The sequence below is a fragment of the Humulus lupulus genome, chromosome 8, assembly GCF_963169125.1.
Source record: "Humulus lupulus chromosome 8, drHumLupu1.1, whole genome shotgun sequence".
NCBI classification, from domain to species: domain Eukaryota; kingdom Viridiplantae; phylum Streptophyta; class Magnoliopsida; order Rosales; family Cannabaceae; genus Humulus; species Humulus lupulus.
The window spans coordinates 17,624,315-17,643,531 of NC_084800.1; positions in this window are offsets into that span (position 1 = coordinate 17,624,315).

Consider the following 19,217-nt stretch of genomic DNA (forward strand, 5'->3'; position numbering starts at 1 on the left):
AGTTTGTAAATTTGAAATAGTAATGACCATTTTGAGTTGTAAATAACTTATAAATGTTTTGATGGGCCCATGAACAGTTTTATGTATTTAATAAAATATATCCTTTCCTTTTTATCGGTTTTCCACCTTAGCCTGTTAATAACACTTAGATGCACGTTTTTAACCAAAGGACTCGGGTAGCGAGTCAAATTTTCGGTTCACCGTAACTATTCTAGGGTAACCAGGGCGTTACAACTTGGTATCAGAGCTTACCAAGGTTAAGGTTCTTGTAGACTGGCTGTGCATGTACACACATCACTGAAGTCAAGCTCGACTCATGGTTTGGTAACTATTTATGTAGTTATATGTATAACTGCTTAAATATAGTATATATATGCTTTACCTGTATGCATGAGACACCATGTTAAACTTGTGCCCTGGAATATCACATCCTCAGCAAATGTGTGCTAATTAGTACTGAGATTGCTGGAACATACTTATTAGTATGGTTGATTGTGAATTATTATGTGATACATGCAGAGTGCTAAATGCTATAAACATGTATCTGCTTGTGTAATTGTATGACCGTGGAATATGATAATTGTCTGCTTGTTCTTGGACCGTAAGGCGGCAAGAGGTTTAGTTATTACTACCTGACTGGCCGTATTGATCGTTGTTTCAGCAAGGTATAATAGATAAGAATGAATCCAGGGCAGACAAGTACTCCAGATGGCCAGAGTGATCAAGGCCAGAATAATAACAATAATCAGGGTCAGGAAAATGACCAGTCATAGATTCCACAGCCAGCTCCTGTAAACTGGCAGCAGTTGTTTAATGATCTGCAAGAAACAATGTTGAGATAGGGAGAAGAGCTTCGTCTCCTGAGACAGCAGCAAGCGCCTGTAGTGGCCAGGGTATTAGAGGCACCCCCTGTGTCAGTGCTAGTAGTAGAGCAGTTGCCTGAGGTTGGAAATAAATGGGAACCTCTCTATGAAAGGTTCAGGAAGCAGCAACCTCCAGTATTTGAGGGCAGTGCAGATCCTGCCAAGGCGAAGCAGTGGATGAGTATGATTACCACTATCCTTGTTTTCATGAAGGTAACTGGTAATGAGAGGGTGGCCTGTGCCACTTATATGTTTCAAGAGGATGCCTGGATTTGGTGGGAGGTTATTACCCAAACCAAGAATGTTAATGCCCTGAGTTGGGAAGAGTTTCAGACTCTGTTCAACAAGAAATACTACAATGATGCCATCAGGGCGGCTAAAGCTGAGGAGTTTATTAGGTTGCTTCAGGGAAGTTTGTCAGTCACTGAGTGTGCCTTAAAGTTTGATCGTTTGGCGAAATTTTCCATGGAACTGGTACTCACTGATGGGACCAGAAGAGAGAGATTTCTTTAGGAGCTACAACCCATATTAGCATGTGATGTACGTATCACCACTGTGGCTGGGGTTACTACCTATGCACAGGTGGTTGAGAAGGCACTCACAGCTGAGAGTGTAGAGAACAAGATCTGGCGAGACAGTGCAGCCAGAAAGGATTTCAGGAGGACAGGTTCTCCATTTGTGGGTTCTGGTAGGGGTGTAGGCCCGAGTAAGCAGAAGAGGAAGGTTCCTGACACCTTCCCAATTCCAGGTCCTGATAGGCGGCCCCGTGGGATTTCAATGGGTCGTCCAGGTGGTAGTGAAGCCTGGAAGACTTGTCCTGAATGCCCTAGATGCAAAAGGCGTCATTTGGGAGAGTGTAGGGCAAAGGCCTGCTACTTATGTGGAGCAGTAGGTCATTTTAAGAAGGATTTCCCTAAGGCATGAAAAGAAGAACCCAAGAAAGCGGACAGCTCGGCCCCAGTTCGAGTGTTCGCATTGACACAAGCAGAAGTTGAGGCTTCTCCCGTAGTTGTTACAGGTCAGCTTCTTAGTGCTGGAACCCCTTATAATGTATTGATTGATTCTAGTGCTACACATTATTTTGTTGCTAGTAGTATTATTGATAGACTGTGTAGACCCTGTAATTTTTATGCTATGGGGTTTGGAATTTTGTTACCCATTGGAGAATTAGTGGTATCCAAGAGATGGGTCAGGTATTTGCCAGGGACAGTGGAGGGCAGAGAGTTGTTGGTGGATTTGATAGAGTTGGTTATGACTAAGTTCGATATGATATTGTGTATGGATTGGTTAGGGAAGTATGGGGTAACCATTGATTGTAGAAGGAAGATGGTCACCTTTGAGCCTGAAGGTGAGGATCATTTTGTGTTTGTTGGTGCTGTGCATGGACCTCGCATACCTATGATTTCTGTATTGAGGGCTAGGGATTTATTGCAAGGATTTTGCATTGGATTCTTATCCAATGTGGTTGATACCACTCATGTTGTGCCAGTGAGACCAGAAGATACCAGATTAGTTTGTGAATTTCTGGATGTGTTTCCAGAGGATTTGCCAGGGTTTCCACCACACAGATAAATTGAGTTCGTTATAGAACTGACACCAGGGATAGAGCCAGTGTCTAGAGCACCTTACAAAATGGCCCCAGCTGAGTTGAAAGAATTAAAGGTATAGTTGCAAGAACTGTTGGATTTGGGTTTTATCAGACCTAGTTTCTCACCTTGGGGTGCGCCAGTTCTATTTGTAAAGAAGAATGATGGTTCTCTGAGAATGTGTATTGATTACAGAGAACTGAATAAGGTGACGATTAAGAATAAGTATCCTTTGCCAAGGATAGATGATCTGTTTGATCAGTGCAAGGTAAGAAGGTATTCTCAAAGATCGACCTTCATTCTGGTTATCATCAGTTGAGGGTCAAGGAGGGAGCCATACCGAAGACTGCTTTTCGTACCAGGTATGGGCATTATGAGATTCTAGTTATGTCATTTGGATTGACTAATGCCCCTGCTGCTTTCATGGATCTGATGAACCAAGTGTTCAAGAATTATCTGGACCAGTTTGTGATTGTCTTCATTGATGATATTCTGGTATATCCTCAGTCTGAGTCAGAGCATGAACAGCATCTGAGGTTGGTTCTACAGAGACTGAGAGAACACAAACTATTTGCAAAGTTTAAGAAGTGTGAGTTCTGGTTATCTCAGGTATCCTTTATCGGGCACATTGTCAGTAAGGAGGGGATTAAGGTAGATCCAGCAAAGATTGAAGCGGTCAGAGATTGACCATATGCGGTGATGTGTACATATGCGGCCGCTTGACCACCACGGCCAAGGAGTTCTTAGAGGAACTAGGGGGTTTACCCTATTTTTGCCGCTTAGGTCGGCGGAGTTTGTAAATTTGAAACAGTAATGACCGTTTTGAGTTGTAAATAACTTATAAATGTTTTGATGGGCCCATGAACAGTTTTATGTATTTAATAAAATATATCATTTCCTTTTAATTGGTTTTCCACCTTAGCCTGTTAATAACACTTAGATGCACGTTTTTAACCAAAGGACTCAGGTAGCAAGTCAAATTTCCGGTTCATCGTAACTATTCTGTGGTAACCAGGGCGTTACAGAACCAATCCAAGCCAATTCTGGGCCTTCCAGGCCCAACAATGGGAGGTCACAACCATCGCCTATAAGGCATCCACCATCTTCTATAAGGTACCCCTCACTACTCCGAGAGGCACCTAAGCGAGCTCCTCATAGGAACTAGGCAGGGGAGCCTGCACCACAAAGGTCATCTCGTAGTGGCAGCTGAGACAGGAACTGTCAAATTCGACTTGGACACGGGGGCGAGCGAGAGGCGACCAGAAGACATAGGGCTGCCCAACCAGCAGGAAGCCATATGTCAAGATCGCAAACAATTGGAGCAAGAGGGCCGGTGGAAGATCCACCTTGTAACCATTGAGCCCATCAACCAGAAAGAAATGTTGGTTTTATGAGTAGGAGTTTAGACCTCACTAGGTCTGTAAGCGTATATGATACCGAACCCAGGAATACTGGGAATTATGGCAATAATCCTAATCTTCAAGATCATATGAACCAGAACCGGGGGCAGGCCAATATCGCGAACCCCGATTTACGCGATCATTTGAATAGCCGAAAGGAACTTGTGCAGACAGTATATGGGAATCAATATAATCCTATGCCGGGGCATGGAGCTGGAGTTTTTATAAACAATAACCGGCTAACCCAAGCACAAGATCAACCTCCAGTGGACTTAGTCCAGGAGAGAATTAATTAGCTCGAAAGAGCGTTCAGGCTCCTTCACGATGAAAGGAACAGGGACAAGGCCGACGACTTTGATGAGGAGCTCGAGCCTTTCACTCCACATGTTTCAAACACGCCATTCCCTCATGGGTTCCAGATACCCCACGTAGCTCCATTTGACGGAAAATCAGACCCATACAGCCACCTGAGCACATTTAATACCATCATGCGAGCTAACAACGTTGGCTACAAGCTTAAGTGCATGTTCTTCCCAACCACTTTGATAGGACCAGCAAAAAACTGGTTCTAAAAATTAATAAGACATTCGATCTCATCTTGGGATCATTTGGCAAAGGAATTCAAAAATCAGTTCAAAGCCATGGTAGGCGTCAAGCCTGAAGCCTCGACCTTGACCAATGTCAGACAACAACCAAGAGAATCATTAAAATGTTATATCGCGAGGTTAACATAGAGGTGGTGCGAGCCCACAATGTCGATGACAATGGTCATCTTATGGCTGTTCTAGCTGGTATATTACTAGGAAGTCCTCTTTGGGATGATATTAAGAGAAAACCGATAAGAACAAGAACCGAGTTCAACAAAAGGGCTCAGAGATTCGTCAATGTAGAGGAGGCGGGGTCAGCATTAAAATTGACCCCTCAACCCACAATAACTACAACGACGAATGTTAACTCAACCTCGACCTCGGTTACCCCATCTACGTCACGACCCTCAGGAGATAACCCTTCAAAAAGGAAGAAAAATGAAGAGAATGACTTAGAGTCAGACGGGGGGAAAAGAAGAAGGGAGACAAGTGTTTCTCCGTTTATACAGTTTACACCGAGCACAATGAGACTCGGAAAAATATCTTTCTTGCAAATGAGAATTAGGTCCCATTTAAATGACCTGACCTAATGCGAAATCAGAAGTCAAAGAGAGACTCCAACAAGTACTGCAAATTCCACTGGGACGTCGGACATACCACTGATGAGTGTCGACAACTGAAAGACGAGATTGAATGCTTAATCTGAAACCAGAATACCAATCAAGCATCGTCTGGACAGAGGGTAGCGTCTATGTAACATGCCCACCAGAATAATAATTCCCGAGCAAGAAAGGATGATCAACCTCCCCCAATAGATGGGGAGGATGTGGTAACCATCTCCGAGGGACCACACCTTGCTGGATCGGGCATAAATGCCCAGAAGAGATATGTAAACGAGCTCAAGACTGGAGACGGTTCTCCCTACGAACTTGAACCACGAGCTCCAAAGCAACAAAGGGTTGAATCTCAACCCATTAATTTTACAGAAGAAGATGCCTCATATATCCAGTTTCCCCATAACGATCCCCTAGTCATCACACTTTAGCTCGCGAACAAAAGGGTGCGAAGAGTCTTGATAGATAACGGGAACTCTATAAATATCCTCTATAAAGCCACTCTAGAAAAGATGGGACCTACGCTTCGAGATTTAAAAGTCTGTGCAACAACATTGTATGGGTTTGTAGTGGAAGGGATTGCTTGTACGGGATCCATCGAACTCCCCGTAACCTTGGGAAACTATCCAGTCTCGGTGACCAAAATGATGGAGTTCGTGGTGGTGGACAACACATCGGCCTACAACGTATTGCTTGGGAGACCAGCCCTGATTGGGTTGGGGCAGTGTCGTCTGTTAGGCATTTGCCCATCAAGTTCCCAACGTCTAGTGGCATCGGGACGCTGAAGGGAGACCAGCTTGTTGCACAGTGATGCTATAGCATTTCCATGAGAGGGAAGAACCAAACAAGTGCAAAATCACTTGTGGTTATTGTAGAGATGAACGAGTTTGTCTTTGAGATAGAAGAAGAGATCGACCTTAAGGTTGAAGAGAGGGTCGATCTCAAACCAATGGAGGAGCTTGAAGAAGTGAAGCTTAATGAGAAAGATACCACGAGGGTGGTAAAAATAGGGAAAAATCATTCCAAAAATACAAAATAGCAATTAACTTGATTTTTAAGAGAAAACCAGGAAGTGCTTGCATGGTCGTGCATAGATATGGTAGGGATTGGTCTGAGTGTTATGAGTCACGCACTCAACATAGATAAGAGCTTTCCCCCGAAGCAACAAAAAATAAAGGCTCCTGGATGACGATAGACACAAAGCCTTGAAAGAGGAGATCGAAAAGTTAAAAGAAAATCGGTTTATCCGAGATGCTTTCTATCTTGATTGGATAGCCAACCCTGTGCTGGTCCCGAAGCCCAATGACAAGTGGCGAACCTGCATTGCTATTCGGACCTCAACAAGGCATATCCCAAGGATTGCTTTCCCTTTCCCCGAATCGACCAGCTCGTAGATGCCACTGCAGGCCATGGCATTATATCATTCATGGACGTTTATTCTGGATATAACCAAATAGCCATGCATGCACCTGACCAAGAACATACGAGCTTCGTGACCGATAAAGGCTTATACTGCTACAATGTAATGCCTTTCAGTCTAAAAAATGCTGGAGCCACATACTAAAGATTGGTAGATAAGATGTTTGTTGAGAAGATAGGGAATAACATGGAAGTTTATGTGGACTATGTGTTATTCAAGTCCAAATATAACAGTAACCATGGAGACAAAATCGATGAATGTTTTACTGTGCTCCAAAAATACAATATGAGACTCAACCCACAAAAATTCTCATTTGGAGTATCCTCGGGTAAGTTTCTTGGATTCATAGTGAATGCTTGGGGTATAGAGGCTTATCTCGACAAGATCAAAGCGTTAATTGACATGCCCTCACTGTGAAAACATAAAGATGTTCAGAGGTTAACTGGACGAATGGCGACCTTAAGTAGGTTTATCTCGAAATCTACAAATCGGTGTCTTTCATTCTTTACTTTTGAGAGGGGGCAAGAAGTTCGAATGGTCGGACGAGTGTGAACTCACGTTTTCGAACCATCGATCTTGTCAAAACCATTCGCAGGGGAAGTCTTATACTATACCTCGCCACAACCGAGCATGCGATTAGGGCAATACTTGTTCGAGAGGATTAGAAAGTACAAAAGCCTGTTTACTACGTCAGCAAGAGATTATTGGGGGCATAATTGAGGTACCCACTGATGGAGAAACTGGCTTTGAGCCTAATGCATGCATCTTGAAATCTCCGACTCTATTTTCAAGCACATCATATCCTTGTGTTAACTGATTAGCCGTTAAGACAAGTATTATCCAAGCCTGAAGCATCCGGGAGATTGTTGAAATGGGTTGTTGAGCTCGTACTGTTCGAGATCACCTATCAACCTACAACAACGATCAAAGGACATGCTTTGAAAGATTTCATTGTCAAGTGTACAGGGATCTCCAACGAGGAAGTCGTAACCCCAACCCGCGAGGTGTGGAGATTTTACGTCGATGGGTCCTTCAATGAGGAGCATAGCTTGTCAAAAAAGGTGATTAGTTAAGGATACTTCTGGCCAACAGTCAAAGCAGACTCATTAGAGTACGTCCAACGCTGTGATAAGTGTCAATGATTTTCCTAGATACCGTGAGCCCCACCCACCGAGCTTACCATGCTGAGCTCCCCATGGCCATTCGCGATATAATGAATCGACCTCATAGGCTCCTTACCAACTGGAAAGGGTGGAGTAAGATATGTTGTAGTCATTGTCGACTATTTCACAAAATGGATCAAAGTCGAACCCTTGGCGACCATCACTTCGAAGAAAGTCCTAGATTTCGTAGTGAAAAAATTCATCTGTAGATATGGGATGCCCAGGAAGATTGTGTCGGATAATGGGACTCAGTTCGACAGTGGTTTGTTTACACACTTTTGCAAAAAGAATGGGATAATAAAATATTTTTTCTCCATGGCCCATCCACAAGCAAATGGCCAGGTTGAAGCAGTGAACAAGACTTTAAAAAGTTCTATGAAGAAAAGGATAGAAGAAGGAAAGGAGAGATGGCCAGAGGAGCTACCTCAAGTCCTGTGGGCATATAGAATAATGGCAAGAACCTTGACGGGGCATACCCCTTTTTTCCTGGCTTATGGTGCAAGGCCATGTTGCTCATCGAGGTTGAAATCCCAACCATAAGGCGCGACGTATATGACTAAACCTCGAACCAAACCCAGTTCGAAGAAAGTTTAGACCTCATCGAAGAAAGATGAGATGGAGCCCAGTTGAAAAACGCTGAATACCAGCAAAAGGCTACGGGATATTATAACAAGAGGGTCTGGGATAGGAAATTTGGATTGAGAGACTTAGTATGTGGTGCGGGTAAAGGGAAAGAAAAGCTCACCCAGCCTTGAGTGGAGAGCTTAGGTGGCGATGTGTACATATGCAGCCGCTTAACCACCACGACCAAGGTGTTTCTCAGGGGAACTAGGGTTTACCCCTATTTTTGCCGCTTAGTTCGACGGGTTGTAACTTTTATACTGTAATGACCATTTCGGATTGTAAATAACTTTATAAACACTTTTATGGGATCCCATGTATAGTTTAATATTTTAAATAAAGTATATCCATTCCTTTCAGCCGATTTTTTTTACCCTGGCCTATTAATAACATTTAGATGCACGTTTATAACATAATGACTCGTTTAGCGAGTTAAGCACTATTTAAAGTACACAATGTGACGGTCTTTGACTAACCAGGGTGTTACAAAAAGCAGGTCCTTAAACATAAAATGCTCGAAATATTTCGACCTAAAAATATGATGCATGGTATTGAGGAAAAAAATTAAAGGTAGTTAATATGCAAAAAGTTGAAAGCATATAAACTACTGTTAAAATATAAAGTCATAAGATAATTAAAATAGCTCAGAATCGAGCTGTAAGTTTTCATTGCCCCAAGGGCACAAAAAATATAATTACTAGAAATTCTAAGGGAAGCGGCCTTGTTTGAAGTAGTTCACTGTTAATCGATTGAACCAGACTCAGCCTCCTTGCCTTTGCCATCCTAGGTTATAGCTATGACCTCGTCTTCAGCCAACTGAGCTTTCCATTTGGAGATGAACTCCTTTTCTTTATCTTGAAGGAACGAGGTATCGATGTCGGGGTTCAAAGACCATATCATGTACATAGCTTGGTCTATAGCCCAATCTTTCTTGGTCTTGAACTCCTCGGTTTGGTGCTTATTCTCGTCTTCAATAATTCTGAAGGCGGAATCCTTCTCTTCCCTCAGGCGTTCAGCCTCGGCTTTGGTCTGGGCTCATTTGGCCTCCTTCAGACCATATTTGACTCGAATGAGAGCTTGGTTTGCTTCGTAAACCAGGGTCTCCGCTGTTGCCATCTTCATGGAGAACACTGAACTTTGGAAAAGAACACCAAGAAGGGCCTGGAACAAAAAATGTTTGTAAGGGTTAGAAAATAAACAAATGACCAAAGAAATTAGAAGACAAGAAAACTAGACTTACTGAGACCGAGAGCTCCATCGTTTGGTTAGTGAAGCATGTGGGATTTTCTCCTCTAAAAAATTGCCACACATTGGCGTCGACGTTGCTGCAAGCCTGGGTGGCTCGAGACAGCATATCCGAGCACAGGTTAGCTCCTAAGGTCCCTGCCACGTTCTCCAAAGGGTACTCTCGAACGTGGGACGACGCCACAAACTTTCGAACACCGTCAGGGCACCCGTAGGCTTGGGAGCTGTAGGATGTACGACTTGTTTGCCTTTGTCCCCAACATGTTGAGGAGGTGGCATAACCTCCAGGGGTTCGGTGGTGGCAACTGACGAGGTCGTGAGGGCAGTGTCAAATACCACAGCTGTAGCTCCAAAAGCTTGGGCTTTGGGCTCGGAAGAGGCGGGCATTGAAGGAAAGGAACCCTCATCAATCTTGGCCGACTTTGAGGCGGCCCCTTTCTTTGAGGTTACGTGACCTCACTTGGTTCCACGAGGCTTGGGGGGCTGTCCAGATCTGACTCCATGTCACCTAAAGAATATGAGGTATATTTGTCAAGCCGGGAAAGAAAAAATTCATACATATTTTTATAAGTAAAAATGACTAAGTGACAAGAACCTAACAAGAAGACTCACTAGAGCTCGAACCTGGGGACCAGGAAATTCTCTTTTATTTCGATGAGGCTATGGGAGTCCCCTCCCTAAAAGTGGGGGACATCCTTGAGAGGTCCTTATAATCGTTTGTGTCGTATTGCATTGCTACCCCATCCCAAACCTTTTTTAGGCTATACATGGTTTGGTACTTACCTAGCCAGCTATCAAACGTACGAACCCTAAGGTCTACCATCGACCATGCTAAAAAAATTATCCCTGGGGTCCTCAAAGAGGATCATTACGTCAGGCTCGTGCTTAAGTAATGAAGGAGACCACATGGATGAATCAAGCATGACTTTACCTCCTGATGAGCTCGTTGAGGCCTCATCCTGTGCCTCATTTCCCGAGCCTCAGTGTTCGAAAGGATGAGATCGGTGGGCCCGAGAGATTTGACCTGCATGTTTACCTCTCTCAGGGAGCTTGGTGGTGGGCACAGGTATGTCCTCCCATCTCGCATACTTGCGGTTCCTGGAGTCGTCAGTGGTTTCGCCTTCTTTTAGGAGGTTGCACAGCCTAAGCTTGTCCTCGTGAAGGAGGTAAGAGAGGGATCGTCGACCATAGTGAAGCTTGAGGATGGTTTCCTTATGTTCCTACATGGCATCCGTAGGCTGAGGACGGTGGTAGATGGCTATATAAAAGATTTAAGTAAGTCAACAGGGCTCATAAATTAAAAGAGAATTTAGCCAAAAAATACGAGGGACTTACGAATTCTCCAGAAGGAGTAGAAAAGAGAAGGAGCGAGACCATTTGTCCAGAAGAACGCGATCTTGAAGTTCGGATGGTGGTTTGGAATGTCCTCGAACAGGCACTTCTCTTTTGGGTAGTTGTACAGATAGTAGAACCCATCCCCGCCATGAGCTCTGGAAGGGTTGCTTTTAAGACAAAAGAGACACAAGATCTCGTGTGCTGTGGGATCCTCCCACTTCATCTCCTTGTATAATGACTCCAGCATAGATCGAACCCTATAAGGGTTCGTCTGGAGTTGGAATGAAGCTATGCCGGCATAGTCGAGAAAGCTTCGGAAGTATTCCTTTAGGGGTATCAAGGCCCCAGCTCATAAGTGCTCACAGCTTAACCTTTCTATCTGGGCTGTCTTCCCCAGGTGCAGAGTAGCTTCTCTTGTCGGAGCTGGCAAGTCAAGAAAGCAAATTTTCGGAGAGCTTCAACCCGTGGAGATAAATGAGCTCGGAAATTTTTCGGGTTGAGGTTATGGAACTTTGATAATGTCTAACCTCGAAGAAAGAACTCTCTGAGACCAGGATGGAAAGTGGTTTGGGAACTTTAAGTGGTTCGTTAGAAGGACCGTCCATTAAGTTGAATACGAGCTCACCAGGTGGAAAGGCTACAGTGACTTTAAGTTTAGGATCTAGTGGGATAGGCCTGATCTCAGGGTTTGGGTAAGGAAAGCTGCCACTCAGAGTCTCTTCCTTTTTCTCTCTTCGACCTCGTCGATCTGACGTTGAAAATGGTCTCGTATAACTTCTTGCTCACACCGCTCTTTGTGCTCGTGGATCAATCACTGGTTTCGAGTGAAAGGCGATTCAGGACTTGGAGTTGATGGGTGGTAAGGGATAGCAAACTTAGGCCCCCACTGATTCTCAGAGTACTGCAACACCTAGCAAGGAAGAAAAAGGTGAGGGCTCATCATATAGAAAATAATAAGAAAGGATTAAAATTTTGATAACTCGAGCTCGAAAGCTTGAGATAACGAGATTGCCTCAATCGAGACTGAAGGCTCGAAAGAGCGAGATTGACTCAGAATTCTATCTCGAACTGTTGTAAAGTCCGGACATCGAGAGTGAACCCACGTGAGAGTGGGGCGATTATTATCGATTTAAAAGAATACCAGATTTCTAGGGAAAAAATTGACAGTTACGCAAAAAGGCGATGTTTTTGCGATTCGTGCATTTAAACCCTAAACTAAAACCCTATTTCTTAAGCTACACGAAACATATGACCAAAAAACCTCCCTTACCAAAAAAACTCCATTTTTACCAGATTTTTTTTTAGCTTAAATCGTGATTCTAAGCATGCCAAAACTATTCAAATAAAAAAACTTGCCTAATGCAAGAAAATAGCCATAACAATTTGGCAAAAAACGAGAGGTATCCACATAGATAGAAGAAACACGTAAAATGGAAAAAATGTGTATATAACAAAGAAAGATCAAAGTACTTACGCGAAGAAGACCGAGAATATGAAGAGATTGCCGATTGAAGGAGTGGTTGCAGGAATGATCTCATCGAACTAAATGTTGAAAGAGTGTTTTGCTTTTTAGGCTTGGAGAACATGCAAAGAAAGCTCTATTTTTTTTTTCTCTGGTCCGTGCTCTCTGATGAATAAAAGTGGGAATGGAGAAGATGGAGAAGTGGTATATATATACCCCAGTCAGCATTCCAAAAGTTGAATCGATTTGGGTCGATGGTTTGCATCAGAAGACGATCCAAGGGATCATGTTTGATTCTAGAAATATGGCGGCAAAAAGAATTGGAAGGGACGTGCGCAGAAAAATAGAGTACTCGAGTACTCTGGGTATTCAATCCCCAAGTGACGATTGTCCACACTCGAGTGTGGTAGGTGACACGATTCCCGAAAACGGAGTTCAAAAGTTTCCTTCTCATAAGATTCGAACCAACACTTTTGAGGGAGCAAAATATGACACCCAGATTTTGACATCATCATAAATGAGCCTCGAAATGTAGGCTCGTAAAGCATAAGCTCGAAGATAACAATCAATGGTTGAACACTTGTAAAATTTGCATGATTTCTAACTTGTTCTTATTGGCGATCGAGCACAAGTTTAAAAGGCTCGAGCTTAAGCATCAAACCCGAAAGAACAAATCTTCTCCGATGCACAGGGTGTTATTTGAGCTTTAGTTGTAAGCTCGAAGATATTGATATTGGTCTCCGAAGATTAAGCTTGATGAAATCATTGGCTAAGGAGGAGGCTGACTGGAATAGCGAGCTCGAAGTATTAGTCGATCTCGAAAGCGCGTTAGCCTTGCATTTGAGGCCAGCAACGCTTTCGGCACACGACAACTGTTAGGAGATCCCTATTCCTTAGAGATTTGTTGTTATCTGGTATTAAATCCCAATTATCATGGGATATTATGCATTTAATGTATTTATTTATATTTATTACAAATCTCTATAATTGAATGTAACTTCCTTGAATTAGTGGATTATATTCTCCTAACCAGGCCTATAAATAGCTTGGTATTTTTCATTTGTAGGCACGCACAATATTGTACTGAGAATACTCTGTTGAATTGCTCTGAGAAAGCTTTAAGAGAGTATCACGAATCAATAAAATTGACTCGTGGACTATGCATATTTTAACTGTTGAACCACGTAAAAATCTTATTGTTCTTCTCTTATTTTCTAAATCTTTGTTTAGTGCTCTTCAGATTTAAGTTGACGAAAAACGACGTCAACAAGTTATTTGAAGGACTTAGGTCAAAAAGTTCATTTTTGTCGCTTAGGTCGACTCATTTTGAGAACAATGATGTAATAATATTTTGTTTAAACTCTTTATGAGATCACTTGTAAATATTGATAGTTTCAATGAAAAAGTTTAAAATCTTTTGACCAATTTTTTAGCATTTTAACTTTTAATTAATTTTAATTATACGTTTTAGTCCAAATGACTTACTTAACGAGTTAAATACTATTTTAAACATACAATGTAAACTCATAGATTAGTAGGACGCTACATATGTTGCATGAGGTTGCCAGTTATCAAATTGAGATTGAATTCATATAATAAATATTGTTTTATATATAATTAAATATGTATATATATTACCGATCTATGTTAATGCCTTCATGCTAAAACATGTGCTGTGCTGTGTTGTATTCTATATAAAATTAAAATATTATTTTGAATTTAACTATTACTTTTGTGTTAAAAAATTTGTATACATATTATTAACTCTCTGATTAATTATTTTGATCGATGAGCACCCATCATAAAAACTAAATTTACCTAGCTACTTATTTACTGTCACTTAAACAATTTTCTGTATAAATGAACAAAATGGTTAAAAAAAAGTTGCAAGTAAATTTTACTGCAAAAACCTTAATATCATAGCAATTAGTGAAGATAAGCTTTACTTATATTCTATTCACATGCACCTAATTTCATTTCTCCAAATTTCTATAGACTTGGATATATGGAGCCTTTATTTATATATATACATTACAATAAAAAGCTAGGAGCATTGAAAGTGTATATATATATATATATATAGGTACACATATTCCACTATGATAATATTATAAATTATATCGCATGTTAAAAAAAGTATAATGGAAAATTTACATCTTGTTATAGAAAATAAACTTCATTTTAGTCAGCTACACCTATATGTGCCCCATTCATTGTAATTAACTCATAAATAGTGCTCCACCAACCATCCAATCAAACCAAAGGTTTAATCTCTTTTTCTAATGTGATCGAGGGGAGTGGTAATGAAATTCTCTATTGCGCTATCTCTTATAATCTCTTTTATCCAAACATAATATGGGAATATTATTAAATTTTTTTGTATTTTAATAAATTTTAAAATCTTTAATGGATTACACAAGTCATTTATTTATTAAAAAAAAGACAAAAGAGAGTGTATTTTACATTTTTTTTTATTTCCTCTTGTGACCAAAGTACAAGCTAAGATAAAGCCAAATTAAGGCTAGAACTTGCAACCCAAAAAAAAAATGAAAAAGCCTGATGAAGAGATTGAAAAGAAAAATATAAGGAAATAGCTGTGATTTCGTACGAATCTTCATCGATCGATAACTGTTTGATGCAGTGACGAGTCACTTGCACAATTTGACTCAATATTATAGATAGGATTGTGGTTATGTTATTATCATTTAATCACCACTCTCCTTATAACTAAACTGTTTATTATATTAAGCCAATCCGATTGTGCCGGTCAAATTTTGACAGCATCTCACTGCCACAACAAGGCATAGAAAGCAAGAATGCCGGCTATGTATATATTTACTCATAAACAATGCATATTGGTACTATAAATGTCGACTTGTTAAGAACATAGAAAATTATATAAATTGACCTAACGTGTAAAAAAAATAAAGATTCTCCATCATATCACTTAGCTTCAATGTCATTCTCATTCTTTCAATTCAACCAATTATACAAACTGTCATTTCTTTATATAGTAAATGTTAGAGTAAAACATAAGAGAGATTCATGTCATATATAAATAGATATATATAGTTAGGCGTATGCCTTGCATTGTGTGACATTACATAAATAATAAAAAATAATGTAGTCAAATATTAAAAAAATAACTTACCCTTTTCTTGATCTTTTACTGCAACGTGCAAACTTAACTATATTGTTGCTTCGCCCAGTCTGAGAATCTAGCAGATATTGTTGTACTTGCATAGTTTCATCATCTTGTCTGGAGCACTGCGATTAAAGTTAATGATAATCTAATTGAAAAAAAGTATGTGTATTATCTAATAAAACAACAAAACAAAAGTGCTATATAATAGTTAATCAATCTAGCTCCTTTCTAATTTTGGAACGCGAAAAGTGATGAGTTGATGCTAGGCAATAATAATATTACCAAAAGAGGTATTATTAATTACTTTATAAAAATTAAGTGACAACATAAACAACTCACTAGTTATATAATTAATAGATTTAAACTTTTCCAACAAAAGGAAAAACATGAAAAAGGGTCGCTATATAGCCATGATAAAGAGGATAAAAATTCATATTTACTAATCATCAAAGTTTTGTCAAAACACAATATTGTAGCTACCATGATCATCTTATTTTATCTTCTTATATATATATATTATATATTATATATTATACACATAACATCTAAACACTCAAGACATATACATGCAACTGGTGATGGACGTGACGTAAAGTGAATCAGGCAAAGAAAAATAAAAAACTTTGGCTTGGAAAAGGGTAGGGCTAGCGTTTTTGTCCCTCTAAAGTAGTCTAACGATAGCCAATAGCCTCCATCCACATTATTCACTCTGACGTCTCTCGATGCTTTTCAATTGCACCTTTGCTTTAATTGCTTTGCTTGCTTCTTATTCTTACGCTGTTGTGACGGATTCGCGTACTCTTTTCTTTTCTTCTTCCTTACAAACCCTAAACCTAGTCATCACTGACTGAAGCTACTACAGTCCCTTTATAACTGTTTAACCCTAAACCCTAACCATCCATCCGTCCATATGTATACTATATATCACACCTCAACTTAATAATTTCGCTAAAATATATACGGTACCATTTTCAAGACCCAATGAAAAAAAAAAAAACAAAATTGTTTGCAAAGGAGGCTATAGGGATTTTAAAATCAGTTTGAATGACGACTCCATTTTCTTGAGTAAAAAAATATATATAAAAATTGTTTATTAATAATGTCAAGTCACAATTAATAATTATGCTGATTTCATGGGTTTATTCATTTGCACATTGCACTCCAGCTGTAGAAATTTCTCATCAGGAGATCTTGGACCCACTGGTCAAGTGTTCGTATCTTGGTCAACCACTTGTTATAATAATTAATTTTAGGTTAAATTGAACATAATAATTTGACAGAAATATATGCTCATGAAAGTATTCTGAAACAAAACAACACACATAAAAAAAAATCTAGGACAAGATCTTTGAAGTGGTAGCTAGAACTGAACTCACGTCGCTTTACTCGTGTTTAGTTTCTGTTGTTGGGAATGAACAATACTCAATGAAATCCAGTGTTCTGAATTTTACTGATATGAAGTTACTAAAGCAAAATTTCTCTACGTGTTAAGAACAATATATTCTTTGATCTTTTACGACATCGGTCGTTTACAGTTTCTTTTGCCATTGCAAGACAAATTTGGCATTGTGCCAGAATACGACAAGAATCTTTGAGCTGTATATTATATTAGATCTCGTATTTCAAATGTCCATATAATCTACATGGCTGACAACATAGAGGAGCAGAAACAGTATATTGATGATTGATTTAAAAATATATACGTTTATATATATATATATATATCTTTCTTGTTTGTTTGTTTATTTGCTTTTTTTTTTTATTACTGGCCGGAATCGATCGATCTCCCTGAAATCTTTTATTATGTACCACCCGATTAACCAAACTCAGACTTGATGATTTTAGTTAGATAATCCAAAAGAAAGGACCTCCTTCAAATCTACTATGGTATTTATAAGCAGCAAATTTTGCTATTTAAAAAAAAAAAAATTAAAACAATTGCAGAGAAGTGCCCCCATTTTGCTATTTTATTACTATTTATTACATACATAGCTCCACTGCACTATAAATTAGGCCTTTAATGTAGGGAGTATTACATCCATATTGTTTCTTCTTTACTTTCTAGATGTGTACCTGTTTGCAAGTGTAATTATATAATATTTTTCTTTTATGTGACTTTTTTTTTTAAAACTATAACTCAATCATTACACGTTACTAATAAATAATTAATTAACGTCTTTAAAGCTGTGCATATATTATGGATTAAACAAGAAAACACACATGAGATGATAAGGGTTTATGATGTCGTTGGTATAGGTAGGATTGATGTATAGATAGACACAATTTCTATCACCAGGGACTCCTTCCTGTGAATTCTGTGAAAAAGAGCTTTTCAGCCTTTCACCTTTAATGGGAGAGAGAAAATATGAAGCCTATAGATATAGAGACTAGAGAGAGATTGAGGAAGAGACATTCGGACTGTCCCACTAACTTTATCAGCTTTTTTTTTTTTTAACCTGAGAACATTACTTTTTTTTTTCAATGGTATATAATTACGGATTAGATGCTATGACTGTGACTAATAATGAGATATAGAAGAGATATTTATACTATGACTACTACTTGGGAAGAGATTTTGTCAGTATAAACTTTGGCATTTTTACCCCATGAAGTAAAGAGAGAGAACAAAGAACCATTAGGCAAAATCAGGAATTCTGGGGCAAAATCTTTTTTCTTATGTTTCAAAGGGTATATCGTTGAATTTTCATAGGGCTAAATAAGTATCATGTTTAATTGTCTAACCTCCTAATTATTACGCACAACGAATATATACGGGAGAATTATATGGTAAGGCACTCTCTCTATCTTATTTTTTTTATATTCTAATTGAGGAATATTTTTGGATACTACTTTTATTGCAATCTAACAGTTCATGATGATTTATAAGATTAAACAAGTATTACCCCCTTGTTTTTCTCTTAACAACACTTTACTTCTTCTTATCCACTCTCCTTTCTTTATTAAAAAAACTACCTATGGGGCATTTACCATCTTTTTGGTATACATTAAAGTATATATATATTTACGTGATTTTGATATTGAATAATTATAATTTAATTTTTTTATATAATAATGTACATTATAATTATTTAAAGTATTTTATAAAATTTTAGAAAATTTTATATAATTTATAATAAAAAAATAATTAAAAAATTTATTATATTCATTATTTTTTTTATGGGCATAGAAAAATACATCTATGTTTATATTTTTTTTATAAAAAAAGCATGCATGTTTTTTTTACAAAAGAAGTATGCATATTTGAATCTTGTTTTTTATATTATAAATTATTTATAATTTTATAAAAAATTATACATGATATTCTAAATAATTTTAATGTATACTCTCATAAAAAAAAAAATAGTACCAAAAAATAATGATTGCACTGATATATCTATTTTTAAGGAGTGCACTATAAAATTCCCCAAAAATATATCTGTATTAATAATTGCTTATATTTGAATCTTCCCATCATGTTTTTTTTTCTATCCTAATTCTAAAATTGAGACTTTTTTTCTTTCTAAATAATATATTTAGTGTAAAAGTTGCTAAGTGTAGATTATAATGTGGTTTGAGTTGAGAATTATAAAGATGAGTGTGAAACATTTAATTATAAAATAAAATACTACCTATTATAAATATAATAAAGAAATAGACTCAATTTTGAATGAAGCTCAAATGAAAATCTTTCAACACAAAGGCTTGAATCTATAAATTTTAAGACAAATTTTGTGTGAAGAAAGAAAAGGGCAAAAACAGTAATTTTGTAAAATTTC